At 39.1% G+C, this 20,191-nt stretch overlaps 1 protein-coding gene and 1 non-coding gene across 3 annotated transcripts in view; one reads left to right on the forward strand and one right to left on the reverse strand.

The window, feature by feature from the left end:
* Window positions 1-20,191, reverse strand: part of PAK5 (p21 (RAC1) activated kinase 5) — a 424,652-nt gene that overhangs the window by 381,449 nt on the left and 23,012 nt on the right.
* On the forward strand, window positions 19,615-19,723 carry LOC112449392 (small nucleolar RNA SNORA1). The gene has a single exon (XR_003037965.1). It is a non-coding gene; the product is annotated as a small nucleolar RNA SNORA1 (small nucleolar RNA).

Genomic DNA, 20,191 nt, shown 5'->3' on the forward strand with positions numbered 1-20,191 from the left:
AGCCCTAACCTAAGACACCGCCAGGCCCGTGCACAGAACAAAGGACTGAACAGAGATAGCCAGCTGCAGACCATCCCCCTCCAGTGACAGGCAGCCAGAACCAGAAGGGGGCAATCGCAGTCCCAGAGAGATATTATCTATAAAACGGTAAGCAGGCCTCTTTGCTAACTAAAACTTCTTGGGGGTCTGGATGGTCAACATCTGCCTGAGAAGGTGTACACCTAGATAACCGAGTGGTGGGGAGGCAAAAAGTCACAGCAATCACGCTCACCAAACACCTCATCACCTGAGCTGCTCGGACCTGGGAAGGGCACAAAACACAGGCCCAACCGAGTCTGCGCCTCTGAGGACTACCCAAGTGCCTGAACCTGAGCCGCTTGGACCTGGGAGGTGCAGGCAGCCCAAGGCTGGCCACGGATGGTTCCCAGCAGAGAAACCTAGAGCCTGAGCAGTGTGGGCAGGGAGGCTACAGGAGCCGTGAGCGGGGGCAGACCCAGTGTGGCCGAGACACTGCGAGCACACACCAGTGTTATTTGTTTGCAGCATCCCTCCCTCCCTCCCCACAGCGTGACTGAACAAGTGAGATTAAAAAAAAAAAAAGTGTCCTCCACCGTCCCCTTTGTGTCAGGGCGGAAACCAGACACTGAAGAGACCAGCAAACAGAAGAAGCTATAAGAGGGAACTGCCTTGGAAGCTACAGGCAATAGATTAAAACCCTGTGGTTACTACTGACTACATAGGAAGGGACCTATAGATCTTGAGAAATAAAGCGGGACCAAGGAACTAGCCAAAAATGAACTGAACCCACAATACTCACAACAAAACCAGAGAAAGTCCTAGATACATTTTTACTATTTTTATGATCATTCTATCTTTCTTTTCTTTTTTTTTAACTTTTTAAAAAAATTTTAAGTCCTCTATTATTCCTATAATTTTCACTTTTATAACCTATTACTTTGCAAAAAAGAAGACCCTTTTTTATAGCAAATTTCATATGTATATTTTTAATAATTTTTGACCTTTTTTTTTTTCCCTTCTTTTCTTTAACATTGTATTTTTGAAATTCCAAACTCTACTCTAGATTTTTAATTTTAGCTTTTTGGTATTTGTTATCAATTTTGTACCTACAGTTTTTTTAAAATTTCTGTGACTTTTTTTTCCCTCTGTTTCTTTCTCTTCTTCTTTTATATAACATTGTATATCTGAAATTCCAAACTCTACTCTAGATTTTTAACTTTTGCTTTTTGGTATTAGATATCAATTTTGTACCTATATTTTCTTCATAATTTTCGCGACCTTGTTTGTTTTTGTTTGTTCGTTTTTTCTCTTTCTTTTCCTTCTTCTTTTCTTTAACATCGTATTTTTGAAATTCCAAACTCTACTCTAGATTTTTAATTTTTGCTTTTATGTATTTGTTACCAATTTTGTACCTTTAAGAACCCAATCTTCAGGACCCATTCTTCACTAGGGAGCGAGATTACTGGCTTGACTGCTCTCTCTCCCTTTGGACTCTCCATTTTCTCCACCAGGTCGCCTGTGTCTCCTCCCTAACCCCTCTCTACTCTACCCAACTCTGTGAATTTCTGTGTGTTCCAGGCAGTGGAGAACACTTAGGGAACTGATTACTGGCTGGATCTGTCTCCCTCCTTTTCATTCCCCCCTTTTATCCTCCTGGCCACCTCTGTCTCCTTCCTCCTTCTTCTCTTCTCGGTATAACTCTGTGAACATCTCTGAGTGGTCCAGTTGTGGAGTGCACATAAGGAAGCGATTACTGGCTAGCCCACTCTTTCCTGTATTGATTCCACCTCATCTCATTCGGGTCACCTCTAACTCCCCCCTCCCTCTTCTCTTCTCCATGTAATGCTGTGAACCTCTCTGGGTGACCCTCATGGTAGAGAAACTTTTCATCTTTAATGTAGATGTTTTATCAATGGTGCTGTATAGAAGGAGAAGTTTTGAAACTACTGTAAAAATAAGACCAATAACTGGAAGCAGGAGGCTTAAGTCCAAACCCTGACTCCAGGGAACTCCTGACTCCAAGGAACATTAATTGACAGGAGCTCATCAAACGCCTCCATACCAACACTGAAACCAAGCACCACACAAGGGCCAACAAGTTCCAGCACAAGACATACCAAGAAAATTCTCCAGCAACAAGGAACACAGCCCTGAGCTTCAAGATACAGGCTGCCCAAAGTCACCCCAAAACCATAGACATCTCATAACTCATTACTGGACACTTCATTGCACTCCAGAGAGAAGAAATACAGCTCCACCCACAAAAACACTGACACAAGCTTCCCTAACCAGGAAACCTTGACAAGCCACCTGTACAATCCCACACACAGCAAGGAAACACCACAATAAAGAGAACTCCACAAACTGCCAGAATACAAAAAGGACACCCCAAAATCAGCAATTTAAACAAGGTGAAGAGACAGAGGAATACCCAGCAGATAAAGGAACAGGATAAATGCCCACCAAACCAAACAAAAGAGGAAGAGATAGGGAATCTACCTGATAAAGAATTCCGAATAATGATAGGGAAATTGATCCAAAATCTTGAAATAAAAATGGAATCACAGATAAATAGCCTGGAGACAAGGATTGAGAAGATGCAAGAAAGGTTTAACAAGGACCTAGAAGAAATAAAAAAGAGTCAATATATAATGAATAATGCAATAAATCAAATTAAAAACACTCTGGAGGCAACAAATAGTAGAATAATAGAGGCAGAAGACAGGATTAGTGAATCAGAAGATAGAATGGTAGAAATAAATGAATCAGAGAGGATAAAAGAAAAACGAATTAAAAGAAATGAGGACAATCTCAGAGACCTCCAGGACAATATTAAACGCTACAACATTCAAATCATAGAGGTCCCAGAAGAAGAAGACAAAAAGAAAGACCATGAGAAAATACTTGAGGAGATAATAGTGGAAAACTTCCCTAAAATGGGGAAGGAAATAATCACCCAAGTCCAAGAAACCCAGAGAGTCCCAAACAGGATAAACCCAAGGCGAAACACCCCAAGACACATATTAATCAAATTAACAAAGACCAAACACAAAGAATAAATATTAAAAGCAGCAAGGGAAAAACAACAAATAACACACAAGGGAATTCCCATAAGGATAACAGCTGATCTTTCCATAGAAACTCTTCAAGCCAGGAGAGAATGGCAAGACATACTTAAAATGATGAAAGAAAATAACCTACAGCCCAGATTATTGTACTCAGCAAGGATCTAATTCAAATATGAAGGAGAAATCAAAAGCTTTTCAGACAAGCAAAAGCTGAGAGAATTCAGCACCACCAAACTAGCTCTCCAACAAATACTAAAGGATATTCTCTAGACAGGAAACACAAAAACGGTGTATAAATTCGAACCCAAAACAATAAAGTAAATGGCAACGGGATCATACTTATCAGTAATTACCTTAAACGTAAATGGGCTGAATGCCCCAACCAAAAGACAAAGACTGGCTGAATGGATACAAAAACAAGACCCCTACATATGTTGTCTACAAGAGACCCACCTCAAAACAAGGGACACACACAGACTGAAAGTGAAGGGCTAGAAAAAGATTTTCCATGCAAATAGGGACCAAAAGAAAGCAGGAGTAGCAATACTCATATCAGATAAAATAGACTTTAAAACAAAGGCTGTGAAAAGAGACAAAGATGGTCACTACATAATGATCAAGGGATCAATCCAAGAAGAAGATATAACAATTATAAATATATATGTACCCAAACGAGAGTGCCGCAATATGTAACACAAATGCTAACAAGTATGAAAGGAGAAATTAACAATAACACAATAATAGTGGGAGACTTTAATACCCCACTCACACCTATGGATAGATCAATTAAACAGAAAATTAACAAGGAAACAAACTTTAAATGATACAATAGACCAGTGAGACCTAATTGATATCTATAGGACATTTCATCCCAAAACAATGAATTTCACCTTTTTCTCAAGCGCACATGGAAGCTTCTCCAGGATAGATCACATCCTGGGCGATAAATCTAGCCTTGGTAAATTCAAAAAAATAGAAATCATTCCAAGCATCTTTTCTGACCACAATGCAGTAAGATTAGATCTCAATTACAGGAGAAAAACTATTAAAAATTCCAACATATGGAGGCTGAACAATATGCTGCTGAATAACCAACAAATCACAGAAGACATCAAAAAAGAAATCAAAATTTGCATAGAAACGAATGAAAATGAAAACACAACAACCCAAAACCTGTGGGACACTTTAAAAGCAGTCCTAAGGGGAAAGTTCATAGCAATACAGGCATACCTCAAGAAACAAGAAAAATGTCAAATAAATAACCTAACTCTACACCTAAAGCAACTAGAAAAGGAAGAAATGAAGAACCGCAGGGTTAGTAGAAGGAAAGAAATCTTAAAAATTAAAGCAGAAATAAATGCAAAAGAAACAAAAGAGACCATAGCAAAAATCAACAAAGCCAAAAGCTGGTTCTTTGAAAGGATAAATAAAATTGACAAACCATTAGCCAGACTCATCAAGAAACAAAGGGAGAAAAATCAAATCAATAAAATTAGAAATGCAAATGGAGAGATCACAACAGACAACACAGAAATACAAAGGATCATAAGAGACTACTATCAACAATTATATGCCAATAAAATGGACAACATGGAAGAAATGGACAAATTCTTAGAAAAGTACAACTCTCCAAAACTGACCCAGGAAGAAACAGACAATCTTAACAGACCCATCACAAGCACAGAAATTGAAACTGTAATCAAGAATCTTCCAGTAAACAAAAGCCCAGGTCCAGACGGTTTCACAGCTGAATTCTACCAAAAATTTAGAGAAGAGCTAACACCTATCCTACTCAAACTCTTTCAGAAAATTGCAGAGGAAGGTAAACTTCCAAACTCATTCTATGAGGCCACCATCACCCTAATACCAAAACCTGACAAAGATCCCACAAAAAAAGAAAACTACAGGCCAATATCACTGATGAACATAGATGCAAAAATCCTCAACAAAATTCTAGCAATCAGAATCCAACAACACATTAAAAAGATCATACACCATGACCAAGTGGGCTTTATCCCAGGGATGCAAGGATTCTTCAATATCTGCAAATCAATCAATGTAATATACCACATTAACAAATTGAAAAATAAAAACCATATGATTATCTCAATAGATGCAGAGAAAGCCTTTGACAAAATTCAACACCCATTTATGATAAAAACTCTCCAGAAAGCAGGAATAGAAGGAACATACCTCAACATAATAAAAGCTATATATGACAAACCCACAGCAAACATTATCCTCAATGGTGGAAATATGAAAGCATTTCCTCTAAAGTCAGGAACAAGACAAGGGTGCCCACTTTCACCATTACTATTCAACATAGTTTTGGAAGTTTTGGCCATAGCAATCAGAGCAGAAAAAGAAATAAAAGGAATCCAAATTGGAAAAGAAGAAGTAAAACTCTCACTGTTTGCAGATGATATGATCCTCTACATAGAAAACCCTAAAGACTCCACCAGAAAATTACTAGAACTAATCAATGATTATCGTAAAGTTGTAGCATATAAAATCAACACACAGAAATCCCTTGCATTCCTATACACCAATAATGAGAAAACAGAAAGAGAAATTAAGGAAACAATTCCATTCACCATTGCAACGGAAAGAATAAAATACTTAGGAATATACCTACCTAAAGAAACTAAAGACCTATATATAGAAAACTATAAAACACTGATGAAAGAAATCAAAGAGGACACTAATAGATGGAGAAATATACCATGTTCATGGATTGGAAGAATCAATATAGTGAAAATGAGTATACTACCAAAAGCAATTTATAGATTCAATGCAATCCCTATCAAGCTACCAACAGTATTCTTCACAGAGCTAGAACAAATAATTTCATAATTTGTATGGAAATACAAAAAACCTCGAATAGCCAAAGCTATCTTGAGAAAGAAGAATGGAACTGGAGGAATCAACCTACCTGACTTCAGGCTCTACTACAAAGCCACAGTTGTCAAGACAGTATGGTACTGGCACAAAGACAGAAATATAGATCAATGGAACAAAATAGAAAGCCCAGAGATAAATCCATGCACATATGGACACCTTATCTTTGACAAAGGAGGCAAGAATATACAATGGATTAAAGACAATCTCTTTAACAAGTGGTGCTGGGAAATCTGGTCAACCACTTGTAAAAGATGAAACTAGAACACTTTCTAACACCATACACAAAAATAAACTCAAAATGGATTAAAGATCTAAACGTAAGACCAGAAACTCTCTGACATACACCACAGCAGGATCCTCAATGACCCACCTCCAAGAATATTAGAAATAAAAGCAAAAATAAACAAATGGGACCTAATTAACCTTAAAAGCTTCTGCACATCAAAGGAAACTATTAGCAAGGTGAAAAGACAGCCCTCAGAATGGGAGAAAATAATAGCAAATGAAGCAACTGACAAACAACTAATCTCAAAAATATACAAGCAACTCCTACAGCTCAACTCCAGAAAAATAAATGACCCAGTCAAAAAATGGGCCAAAGAACTCAATATACATTTCTCCAAAGAAGACATACAGATGGCTAACAAACACATGAAAAGATGCTCAACATCACTCATTATCAGAGAAATGCAAATCAAAACCACTATGAGGTACCATTTCACACCAGTCAGAATGGCTGCAATCCAAAAGTCTACAAGCAATAAATGCTGGAGAGGGTGTGGAGAAAAGGGAAGCCTCTTACACTGTTGGTGGGAATGCAAACTAGTACACCACTATGGAAAACAGTGTGGAGATTCCTTAAAAAACTGGAAATAGAACTGCCTTATGATCCAGCAATCCCACTGCTGGGCATACACACTGAGGAAACCAGAAGGGAAAGAGACACGTGTACCCCAGTGTTCATCGCAGCACTGTTTATAATAGCCAGGACATGGACGCAACCTAGATGTCCATCAGCAGATGAATGGATAAGAAAGCCATGGTACATATACACAATGGAGTATTACTCAGCCATTAAAAAGAATACATTTGAATCAGTTCTAATGAGGTGGATGAAACTGGAGCCTATTATACAGAGTGAAGTAAGCCAGAAAGAAAAACACCAATACAGTATACTAACGCATATATATGGAATTTAGAAAGATGGTAACAATAACCCTGTGTACGAGACAGCAAAAGAGACATTGATGTATAGAACAGTCTTATAGACTTTGTTGGAGAGGGAGAGGGTGGGAAGATTTGGGAGAATGGCATTGAAACATGTATAATATCATGTATGAAACGAGTTGCCAGTCCAGGTTCGATGCACGATACTGGATGCTTGGGGCTGGTGCACTGGGACGATCCAGAGGGATGGTATGGGGAGGGAGGAGGGTTCAGGATGGGGAACACATGTATACCTGTGGCGGGTTCATTTCCATATTTGGCAAAACTAATACAATATTGTAAAGTTTAAAAATAAAATTAAAAAAAAAAAAGAAAAGAAAAAGTTAAGGTATCATAAGCTCACACAGCCAGTCAAGCAATGCAAAGCTGGTGGTGGAAAAAGTCACTGTGCTCCCTAAGCCCTCTGCACACCTCCTTCACATCCCACCTCCATTTCCTGTGGAGTCAGAATGTCTTGTTCAAACACTAGCTGCACCAGTTTCCCACTTAGTGACTTGGGACAAGGTAACTTCATCTCCATCAGCACCAGTTTCCCTATTTTTATAATAGGGAAAATTATAGCAATTACAGCACCTATCTCACATATAAGTGTGTGTGCTTAGTTGCTCAGTAGTGTACAACTCTTTGTGATTCTATGGACTGTAGTAGCCAGGCTTCTCTGTCCATGGGATTCTCCAGACAAATATACTGGAGTGGGTTGACCTTTCCTACTCTAGGGGATCTTCCTGACCCAGGGATTAAACCCTCATCTCTTACATCTCCTGCATTGGTACGAGAATTCTTTACCACTGAGCCACCTAGATATCCCAGTAAGCAGCAAACCAGGAGATAATTTATACCAAAAACTCCGAAGTATTTATCTACTGAGCAGTTTCCCACAAGAGAAAGAAAGAAATTGGAAAAAGGACATATTTCTTTTAAGAATCAGATGAAAATGTTCATTGTGATTTCTTGATAACAAATGTACTCTGGCCTTTGTCTCTCTTTGTCTCATTATCTAACTGTATTATTAATAAATACTACTCTTATACCTAAAACTTTAAGTAGGAGAGTATAATGCCATAAGGTTAATGTCTATATACTATTTATTCTTTCCAACTCATTCTTTCAATGCAGGGATTGAACCCAGGTCTCCTGCATTGCAGGTGGATTCTTTACCAGCTGAGTCACCAGGGAAGCCCAGAAATACTGGAGTGGGTAGGCTATCCTTTCTCCAGTGGATCTTCCCAACCCAGGAATCGAATCGGGGTCTCCTGAATTGCAGGTGGATTCTTTACCAGCTGAGCCACAAGGAAGCCCATATACTACTTATTTTCTAAAATTAACTTTCCAGTCCCAACTATGAGTTGTTGGAAAAACAATACTTGAGATGAGATGTTTTGAGTCATTACTTTGTGCCAGGCCTTGGTCTAAACACTTTTTGTTCCTTAAAATACATATATAGTCTCACATGTAGGTACTATATATATATATATTTTAAGGAATGAAAAGCTATATATACATATTATATATAGTCTCACATATATATACTACATATATATATACATATATATATATATATATTTTTTTTTAGGAACAAAAAGTGTCTAGACCAAGGTCTGGCACAAAGCAAGAACTCAAAACATTAACTATTATTTCTCTTTTACATCCAAAATTCCTTGAAGTAAATATATATTACTTCATTATAATGTACTTCATTATAGTATACATGCCTATATATAATAATGGATTGATTAAAATGAAAGGTACTGGGGTTGGTTAAGCCTGGTTTGGAAATCAAAGCCATTCATTAAATCTGCTCAAGGAACAATTTTAAGTGCCAACATGTGCTAACCACTGTTTTAGTTCCTGGTGATAGAATATTAAGACAAAGGACACTGTTATGACACTAAAAGGTCAAGCTACAATCTAGAAGAAAATATTTGTAAAATATAGATGTAACAAAGGACTTTTATTTTGAATATTTTTAAAACCTCATAATCAATAAGAAAAACAGCCCAATTTTTTAAGTGAACAAAATATTTAAACAGATGCTTCACTAAACAAGATATACAAATGGCAAGTAACACGTTAAAAACACTCGACACCATCAACCATTAGGGAAATATGAATTAAAACCATGAGACGCCACCACTCCCACTAGATGAGATAAAATGAAAAACAAAAATTGTTCAAAGTGCTGGGAAGGATATGGACAACTGGAATTACACAGAAAACAGGCTGACAGTTTCTTATGGAGTTAAGTTGACCTGCCATATGACCTAGCAATTCCACACTTAGATACAATACACAAGGGAAGTGAAAGCACGTGCATGAAAGTTTTATATGTCAACATTTCTAGCAGCATATTTACCATGGACAAAAAAACTGGAATCAAGTCAAATGTCCATCAATAGATGAATGGATAAGCTGTAGTATATTCATACAATAAAATACTACTCATCAACAGCAGGAAATAAACTGTTGATACGTGCAACAACATGACTTTCAAAGTAACTATGCTAAGTGGAAAGAAAAGAGTATATTGTTTATGATCCAATTTATATAAGATTCTAAAAAATGCAAAGTAATGTATAAGTGACAGAAAGCAAATTGGCAGTTGCCTGGGATGGGAAATGCAGGGAGAAGAGGGAAACAGCAATTATAAGGAGCAAGATCAGACTTTTGGAGGTGACTGTGTCACTATCTTGGTTGTGGTAATGGTTTTATGGGTGTATACAATAATCAAAACTCAGTGTAAAAAATATATATGGATTATTATATAACAATTATGTGGGAATAAACCTGAAAGAGAAACATAAGCAAGACAAAAATGTAAAACAAGGCCTTTACCTTTGTAAGACTAGATTTTAATGGGAGTGGAGTTAGACAGTGTTTAAATAAATACATACCACATAGTTTATACCACATAGTTGCAGAATTAAAATCAATTCCCACAGTGCTCACCAAAAAATATATATTCAAGAATGTCATCACAGCATTGTTTGTAATAGCCCCAAGCTGAAAATGAGTAAATGCCCATCAACAGCAGCACAGATGAAATAAATTAGGTATATACACAGTGAAGTGAAGTTGCTCAGTTGTGTCCGACTCTTTGCAACCCTGTGGACTAGAGCCTACCAGGCTCCTCCATCCATGGGATTTTCCAAGCAAGAGTACTGGAGTGGGTTGTTATCTCTTTTTTTAGGGGATCTTCCCAACCCAGGGATTGAACCCAGGTCTCCTGCATTGTAGGCAGATGCTTTACCATCTGAGCCACTAGGGAAGTCCACATATATATACATATATACACAGAGTGGAACACTATACAGCACTGAAAATGAATAAATTAGTTCTACATATAAAAACATGGGAGAATATCAGAAATGAAACACTGAAGGAACAAAGCTGGGCCCAAATAAGGACTTCTTCTGAGATTCCAACTGTGGTCACTGCCAATAGAGGTCAGGACAGCAGTTACCCTGAGCTCATAGTGACTCCAAGGGAACACCAGGAGGGCTTCTGGGTGCTGATGACATTCTCTGTCTTAAGATCCCTGTACTTTTTTTATATATGTTAATCTTCAATAAAAAATGTTTTATTTTTTCAATTTTATTGAAGTATAGTTGGTTTACAATGTTAAATATATATGTGTATATATATATTACATATACATACACAAATATATATATGTATATATATTACATATATATACAATACATATGTATATATATATTATATATATATATTCTTTTCCATTATGGTTCATCACAGGATATTGAATATAGTTCCCCGTGCTACTACTGTAGAACCTTGTTGATGATCCATTACATATACAATAGTCTGCACCTGCTAATCCCCAAACTCCCAGTCTTTCTCTCTCCCACCCCCTCTTTCCCTTGGCAATCACAAGTCTGTTCTCTATCTGTGACTACATTTCTGTTTTGTAGATAGGTTCCTTTGTGCTGTAGTTTAGATTCCACATATAAGTGATACCATATGGTATTTGTCTTCTCTTTCTGACATACTTCATTTAGTATGATCATCTCTAGGCCTATCCATATTACTGCAAATGACATTGTTTCATCCTTAATAAAAATATTTTAAATAAAATTAATATGAAGTCACACGATATGATAGGGATTGCCTGGCTATTTGAGGCTGGACATCAGAAACACTCTTTGAGCAGGAAGTACTGAATTTGAGCCCTCAGCAATAAGAATGAACCAGGTGGGGCCAGACACAACCAGACTCCAGTACTGGCATCTTCCCTGCAGGCTCACAGCTGACCCTTTGTCATCATAAAATCATAAAAAATCACAAAAATCATCAGCTACCTTTGTCACATAAAATTCAGCTGGCATTTTCAAAAAAATATTCATCTGCTTCTGTTGTGAAAATTAAAGAAGGCTGAGCTTCTTTTGAAAAGGAAAACAGAGAAAAACGTAAATTCAGAAAGAACACCCCCTTGAAGTATATTTCTGCTCACTGTTCTTTATGCCTTTTGGTCTAAGAAAATATCTCAGAAAAAACCTTTCTTTTCTGGAGAGAGAGGAGAACTTAAACGTTTCTTCTCTTTTCTGGAGAAGAAGGTGGAGAAATATATGTATTTTTCAAAAAGGTAATCCGAAAGGGGGTAAAAGGAACAGAAAGGGGGTAATCTGAACTGTCACTCCATCAACATGGGACCACCAGTTCACAGGGCCAAATTTTATAGAAGACTAAGGATGTGCAAGAACCAGCAATGCAAACCGTGTCAGGGAAAGCAAATACACCTGAACAGATGCACACAAATACTGAGGTCCCTCAGGCCACTAATACATTAATCTTTGAATGGACAGATGAAATTATCGTAAAGTATTTACCTGATAAAATCCCATGAAAAAAGACTGGAAACATGGTTTCAGAGAGGCTGGAATGAGACAGAATTCCAAGCCTGCCACTTTCTCAAGATGAAGCAGTAGGATAGCACGATAAGGGCCAGATCAGAACCCAGTAGGCACCAAACTCTCACAAGTCGGTAGAGCTTATTCGGGTGAATACCCCCACAGCAGAGCTTTGCTATAGAAATGCTGGCACGGATACAGTTTCCCACTACATTGCTGGCACAGTAACTGAGTCTGGCAGCCAGAATTGGTGTAGGCAGTGTGGCCAGCAAATTGCTGAAGATGATGAAGATGGCCACACTGACGACAAGCTGTTCCGTGATGATGGATGGGTGGTGCAGGCAGACGGCCACACATCGGTCCTAAGCCGCGGCCAGAAAGGTGGAGGACTCCATGGGAAGGAACGTAATCATGACAACATCTGCAGGAAGCAGCCCATAGAGCTGATGGGCTTCATGTCGAGCCAGAAGATGAGCAGGGCCTGCCGGAATTTTTATCTTCAAGAGCTGTGCATTCACTTCCACCCTAGGGTACCAACCCTAGGATAGTCCTTAGAAAACTTCAACCACTCATATCCCCAAACCACAGTCCCATAATCCTAGCTGGAACAGTGTCCTAATTTCAGATACCTTCTATGTGCATCCCAACCTCCAGAGCCTGATTTATACACTTTTCAACTATAGACCACACCCTTTTGTTTAAAAACATTTATTTCTAGTCTGTCTTCTCTTGATCTCTAGAGTTCTTACCCTAACTTCAGATGGACACATCTGCTCATGTAAATGTATTGCAAGGACATCAAATCCAGTAAGTCCAATACTTAGATCTGGACACTCTCCAACCTGTCCTTATACATAAGAAACATTTTCCAATTATTCCTACCTAAGTATATGACATAAATATACATCTAGTTATTTTTTATACATTTTTTAAGTTTTTTAAATGTTGACCAGTTTTAAAGGCTTTATTGAACAATAAATATTGTTACAAAAAAAAAAAAAAAGAATGCATGAACATCCCAAACCAAACAAAATGTTAGGTGTACAATGTTGAAGTAGAACCGAGGCTGGCAGATAGGGCTGTAGCAATAATACGAACAAGTGACTGGATATCATTTCAACTAAATAATAATAGCCAAAATAACAGTAGTTACCAAAGTACTTTCCAATTGATCTCATTCAAAAGATGAACCTAATAAAACATAAAGCTATAAGGACAACACAATAGCAAATCACAGAGAGGAAAATATACTCTTTGTTAGAAAGTCAAAAAAAGAAATCATCAGAAGTTCAGGGCTTGGGTGTATATACTTCATGTTACTTCCATGCAACAGTCAATATGCCCCTACTAACCCACTTAATTTCCCTGAGAAACATTTAGGTTGCAATTATCACTGATTTTCTTCCCATTAAGAGAGGGTTTGAATATGCAAATGACTTTCATTATAATTTCATACTAAATCAGTATATCCACGCAAATCTATTTCTTACCAAAGTTCCAAAATAGAAAAGCAGATGTACAATGGCAAAATTAGGACACAAAGATGAAAAGCGAAGATCATGAGGATGAGGGAAAAGAATCTATGTAGAGTGTCTTTGGAAGCTGCTATTTCTAGGAAAAATAGATATTTTCAAATATAATGAGTCCAATCAATTAACACTGCCCAAATTATGTGGCCAGGGAAAATGCATTGGGCCAGAAAACTTTGTAGAAAATATAATTACATTGGGAAATTTTACTTTTATCCACTCTAAGGAAAAAAAAAAACAAACTGTTTTCAAGATCACATCCACTGTTCCTGCTTCTGATAATGGCATCCTGATAATCATTATGGGCTTCCCTGGTGGCTCAGAGGGTAAAGTGTTATGGGGCTTCTCTCTTCCCACTCTTTGTCCAGATGGTTTGGGAAAAAGTCATTCTACTCTGACTTCTGACTCCAGGGATGGGTTTGGACTCCCTCTCAAGGAGTCAATGAAAAACAAGCATTCCCTCAGGAGACATGAATTAGACTAGGAATGGACACTGTTATCTGACCTACAAAAGTACTGCTGCTGCTAAGTCACTTCAGTCGTGTCCGACTCTGTGCAACCCCGTAGACAGCAGCCCACCAGGCTCCCCCGTCCCTGGGATTCTCCAGGCAAGAACACTGGAGTGGGTTGCCATTTCCTTCTCCAATGCATGTAAGCGAAAAGTGAAAGGGAAGTCACTCAGTCGTGTCTGACTCTTAGCGACCCCACGGACTGTAGCCCACCAGACTTCTCCATCCATGGGATTCTCCAGGCAAGAGTACTGGAGTGGGGTGACAAAAGTACTACTGGGATTCAAACCTGAGACCTGAAATCTAAACCCGGAGCAGTGGGAGCGGGTGTGGGGAAGGGGGTTGTCTTGCCAAGAAAATGGGAGGCCATGCCAGAGAATGAAGCCCACAAAGAAACAAACAGAGGTGAGAGAAGGAGAAGAAAGGACACCATAATAGTTTTGTGCTCTTGATCCAGCTGTACTTCTGGACTTTTCAGCTATACAGATGAATAACTTCCTAATTTGCTTGGTACCCTTTGGCTTGGATTTTCAAGCTGAGTCTTTTTCAAGCAAAAGAATTCTGTTGAAGATACTCATTCTCTACTTCCCATAGCATCTGGCTGCAAATATAACTTTAGCTGAATCAAGACGTAGAGATCAGGAAAAGGAAAGCTTATTTTCTTTAAAAGTATTTGATAAATAAAATTTTATTTGATAAATAAAATTCAAACTTCACCTTGGTGCAAAAGACCCCTCTTAATTAAACTGGGCCAATCTTACTTTTTAAGGCTTCCCAGGTGGAGGTAAGAACTTGCTTGCCAATACAGGAGATGTTTAAGAGACACAGGTTCAATCCCTGGGTAGGGAAGATCCCCTGGAGAAGGGCATGGCATCCCACTCCAGTATTCTTGTCTGGAGAATCCCCATGGACAGGGGAGCCAGACAGGCTATAGTTTATGGGGTCACAAGAAGTTGGACATGACTGAAGCAACTTAGCATGCAAACTTCTTTTTTTCTGGTAGATACAAAGCAAATGTATACTTACAATTTTAATTTGTAGTTTAATCTCTTAAATATAAGAGACAGTTTCATTCATACAAATTGATGGAAGTACATAAAAATGTGAGGATCTCTGAATCAGCTGCCTCAGACTCTGAATTTCTGCACAAAGTATTTCATGCCCTCGCCAGTCTCCTTAAGATTACTATCACCATCACTGTAACCACCACAAACTTCTTCCTCAAACTGAATAGGTAACTTTCTGTCCTTCAAAGATTTTTTTTAATAAAAATTTATTTATTTTAATGGGAGGCTAATTACTTTACAATATTGTATTGGTTTTGCCATACATCAACATGGATCCACCATGGGTGTACATGTGTTCCCCATCCTGAACCCCCCCTCCCACCTCCCTCCCCGTACCATGCCTCTGGTACGTACCATGCCAGTGCACCAGCCCCAAGCATCCTGTATCCTGCATCGAACCTGGACTGGTGATTTGTTTCATATATGGTATTATACATGTTTCAATGCCATTCTCCCAAATCATTCCACCCTCTCCCTCTCCCACAGAGTCTAAAAGACTGTTCTATACATCTGTGTCTCTTTTGCTGTCTCGCATACAGGGTTATTGTTACCATCTTTTCTAAATTCCATATATATGCTTTAGTATACTGTATTGGTGTTTTTCTTTCTGGCTTACTTTACTCTGTATAATAGGCTCCAGTTTCATCCACCTCATTAGAACTGATTCAAATGTATTCTTTTTAATGGCTGAGTAATACTCCATTGTGTATATGTACCATGGCTTTCTTATCCATTCATCTGCTGATGGACATCTAGGTTGCTTCCATGTCCTGGCTATTATAAACAGTGCTGCAATGAACATTGGGGTACACGTGTCTCTTTCAATTCTGGTTTCCTCAGTGTGTATGCCCAGTAGTGGGATTGCTGGGTCATAAGGCATTTCTATTTCAGTTTTTTAAGGACTCTCCACACTGTTCTCCCAGAGAAGGCAATGGCAACCCACTCCAGTACTCTTGCCTGGAAAATCCCATGGACGGAGGAGCCTGGTAGGCTGCAGTCCATGGGGTCGCTAGGAGTCGGACACCACTGAGTGACTTCACTTTCGGAAATGGCAACCCACTCCAGTGTTCTTGCCTGGAGAATCCCAGGGATAGGTGAGCCTGGTGGGCTGCCGTCTATGGGGTTGCACAGAGTCAGATACGACTGAAGCAACTTAGCAGCAGCACACTGTTCTCCATAGTGGCTGTACTAATTTGCATTCCCACCAACAGTGTAAGAGGGTTCTCATTTCTCCACACCCTCTCCAGCATTTATTGCTTGTAGACTTTTGGATAGCAGCCTTAAAAAGGCTTCAGACAGAAACTTTGAGCTTCCCACCCACCAAGTTTCACTGAATCTATCTTATCTTCATTTCTGCATCAGGAGAATAAGCGTCTTGTCTATTCCTCTGTGTGCCTGTACTCTGAGTTCATCTCCAAACATCAATTATCAGATGTCTCAACTATAAAAGTCCATTTCTAATTCACAGCTGAATACATCCTATCAACATTTAAACATGCTCATCTCATCAATTTTTATATAAAATGCTCTCCCTCAGTTCAACATCCTATTTCAGTTATACCTTCTAGAACTGTCTTCACTCACTGTCTCCTTATATATTAATACCTGCTCACCATCGCAGCATCCTCAAAGGAGAAATGAAGGCAATGTGCACTCCCACGGGGATCACTGTTTGGCTTACGGAACAAGAACAGGTGAAATATTTTACACAAAGCCCAATACATAGTCACAACATGTACAGCTGGCCTTTGAACAACATAAGTTACTTACAGGCTGGTTTTTTTCAACAACAAATACTACAGTTGTAACATTAGTTGGTTGAACCCAGGGATGCAGAACTTTGGATACAAAGGACTTATATAAAAAGGGCTGACAAAGGAATTCCCTGGTGGTCCAGTGGTTAGGACTCTGTGCTTTCGCTGCCAAGAGCATGGTTTCAATCCCTAGTCAACAAACTAAGATCCCACAAGTTAAGACAGTTTAAAAAAAAAAAAAAAGCTGACTGTAAATTATATATAGATTTTTTACTGGATGGAAGGTCAGTGCCACAAATTCCTGTGTTGCTCAAGGGTCAACTTTATTTAGGAAAGATTTATTGAGCAACTCTGTGTGAAGGGTGTCATGTGAGAGGCTTTATTATTAATATAAACACATAAAATCTAACTTCTTCCCTGAAGCCTCTCACAGTACAGAGTGAGATCAAGAGAACAGAAAATATGATCGCACGGTATGCTGAGCCATTCCATAGAGTCTGGACCAAATCAATGGCAAGACAAGCAGAAACACAGCAGAAGGTCAGGCAGGCTGTAATCCTGGAGGACTACAGCACTCCAGGAGGCCTCGTTCACATGGACCAGAGGGTAACGATGCTCCCTTAGCTTTATAACATGGAGGTCCTGAATATAAAGGAATTGGATAGTGAACCTGGAAGTTCGGTCTGAAGTGAAGTGAAGTGAAAGTCACTTAGTCATGTCAAATTCTTTGCAAGTCCATGGAATCTCCAGGTCGGAATACTGTAGTGGATAGCCATTCCCTTCTCCAGGGGATCTTCCCAACCCAAGGATTGAACCCTGGTCTCCTGCATTGTGGGCAGATTCTTTACTGTCTGAGCCACCAGGGAAGCCCAAGAATACTGGAGTGGGTAGCCTAACCCTTCTCCAGCGGATCTTCCCAATCCAGGAATCAAACAGGGGTCTCCTGCATTGCAGGTGGATTCTTTACCAGCTGAGCTACCAGGGAAGCCCATCTAGAAAGGGCAAATCTGCAACACTTAGGTTCAAGGATTCGAGCCACCAATGATGTTAAAGAAGGACTCAATGCCGATGTTCCAAAGCCTACTCAGGACTACTCTTCCACAGACTCTGACAGCTCTCCCCCAATTTCTTCTCTTTATTCCTTTAGGAACACCAGAAATTGTGAAAGGGTGCTCTACAGGTTACTCTGCTCCAGATGGGAAAGCTCCAGCAGCTATGGTGCTGACATGAGAAAAATCTAGAAGACTCCATGCTATACCAGTGAGGATGAGTGTTTTTAAAAACCATACCTCAAATCCAAGGCTTAACAGCTATTATCTTAAGAAGACAAAGATCTGGGGCCTGTTAAGCATGAATACCCTACTGGCAATCACTGGTAAGACTTCCTCAACTTTGAATAACCTTGTTGCCCTACAATTGTTTGAAGCTGATGGACACTTTAAAAATACTTTCCCAACCATCCTAAACCACCCCAACTGATACATTCTCATCAAGGGAATCTTTCTGGGTTATTTTTTAATATCCCCCAGCCGACTAACTGCCTGCCCAATATCCATTCCTCACTTCTTACTGATCAAGTACATTTCAATATGCAATTAAAATTCACCAACATTGGGATTTTCCTGGCAGTTCAGTGATTAAGACTCCACATTCCCAATGTAGGGGGCATGGGTTTGATCCCAGGTTAGGGAAGATCTGGCATACTGCATGGCATGGCCAAAAAAGAAAAAAAAAATCACCAACATTTATTGTATATCCACATATTAAAATGACCAAGACTTGTTCCTCTGCCCTCAGCATACCTGTTACACACTCTTCTTTCTCCATGCAAAACTATTTTTAGTCCAGGGTTTCTAGGAAGACCTAGATTCAAAATCATGTTTATTATCCATGGCAATATATATAAATTTTATTTTGATTTTCTCCAATTTTCCCTACTTTGATGATATCTGTTCCTCTCTTAAAAATGACCATGGCCTGAGCCACATTATTTGGGACACAGAGTTCCATTAATGCCTTGGAGGAGATGCCTTACCCACTGGTCCGCCACTGCCCTAAAAGAATGTAATTGCATTACATGGGTAAATGATTTACTCCTGGGGAATATATCATTCTTTCTGATGCATTACAAGGTCAATTGTAGCCTTACTCCTGTCCCAATTTTCAGCATTAGATGCGTTTAACAGTTACATGCTTAATTATCTAAGACTCCATTTCAGCACTTATATCATCTCATCCATTTGGATATGACTTTGAGTGCAGCTTACTCGGACTCAGTGCCCTATTACCCAGTGTACACATGCTGTTATCATCTACAACAATAGATGGTCCAACTTACATTTGGCCAGCAAAGAATGGAGCCTTTGAGAACTTCTGAAAGATCTGTGAAAGTTTTCAGGAACAGGCTAGCAAATAACAAGTATGGATGCATGAGCCCTTTAAGTCCACATGCCTAGGACTCCCAACAACCGGTACACAAATACCCAACACTGCCAGCCCAGTGGGATGTCTAATATCCAAAACTGAACTTCTGATTTCTCCCCCAGAAACATACTTCTCCCAGCTTTCCCTTGCTTAGCTGAAGACAATCCATTGTTGGAGTTGCTCAGACCAAAAAACCTTAGCATCATTCCCAACTCCTCTCTGTCTCCTATCTTGGACCAAATCCTGAGAAAACACCACCTTCAAGATATATGCAAAATTAACATGGCTACATTGAGAACACAGGTTTTGCTTCCATCATTGTAATTCTATTGCAGTGGTGACAATGAGACCTGTAACTTTTTTTTTTTTTTGCAAGGCAGGAGACCTGGGTTTGATCCCTGGGTCAGGAAGATCCCCTGGAGAAGGGAATAGCTACCCATTCCTGTATTTTTGTTGGGGAAATCCATGGAAAGAGGAGCCTGGAAGGTTACAGTCCATGGGGTCATAGTCAGACATGACTGAAGGACTAACACTTTCTTTTCACTTTCACGAGTAAAAATTGGATATAACAAGGCTTTTCAACATTACAAAAGATGAAGGAATGAACAGCAATGTACTTGCTATATTTAACTTCTAGCATCCTATAGTAAATTGCTTGAGGAAATTGGATCCCAAAGATTATGGGTAAGGAATTTTGAAGTGTGTCTGTACCTCACCAAAGCCCAACTAAAAGAATTATGGACTGACAGCTGTGGACTGAGCAAAATTTCTTTTTGAAAGGGCTATGGGAGCTTGGAGTGCTGTAGTTCATGGGGTTTCAGAGTTGGAA

This window comes from Bos taurus, chromosome 13, assembly GCF_002263795.3.
Source record: "Bos taurus isolate L1 Dominette 01449 registration number 42190680 breed Hereford chromosome 13, ARS-UCD2.0, whole genome shotgun sequence".
NCBI classification, from domain to species: Eukaryota; Metazoa; Chordata; class Mammalia; order Artiodactyla; family Bovidae; genus Bos; species Bos taurus.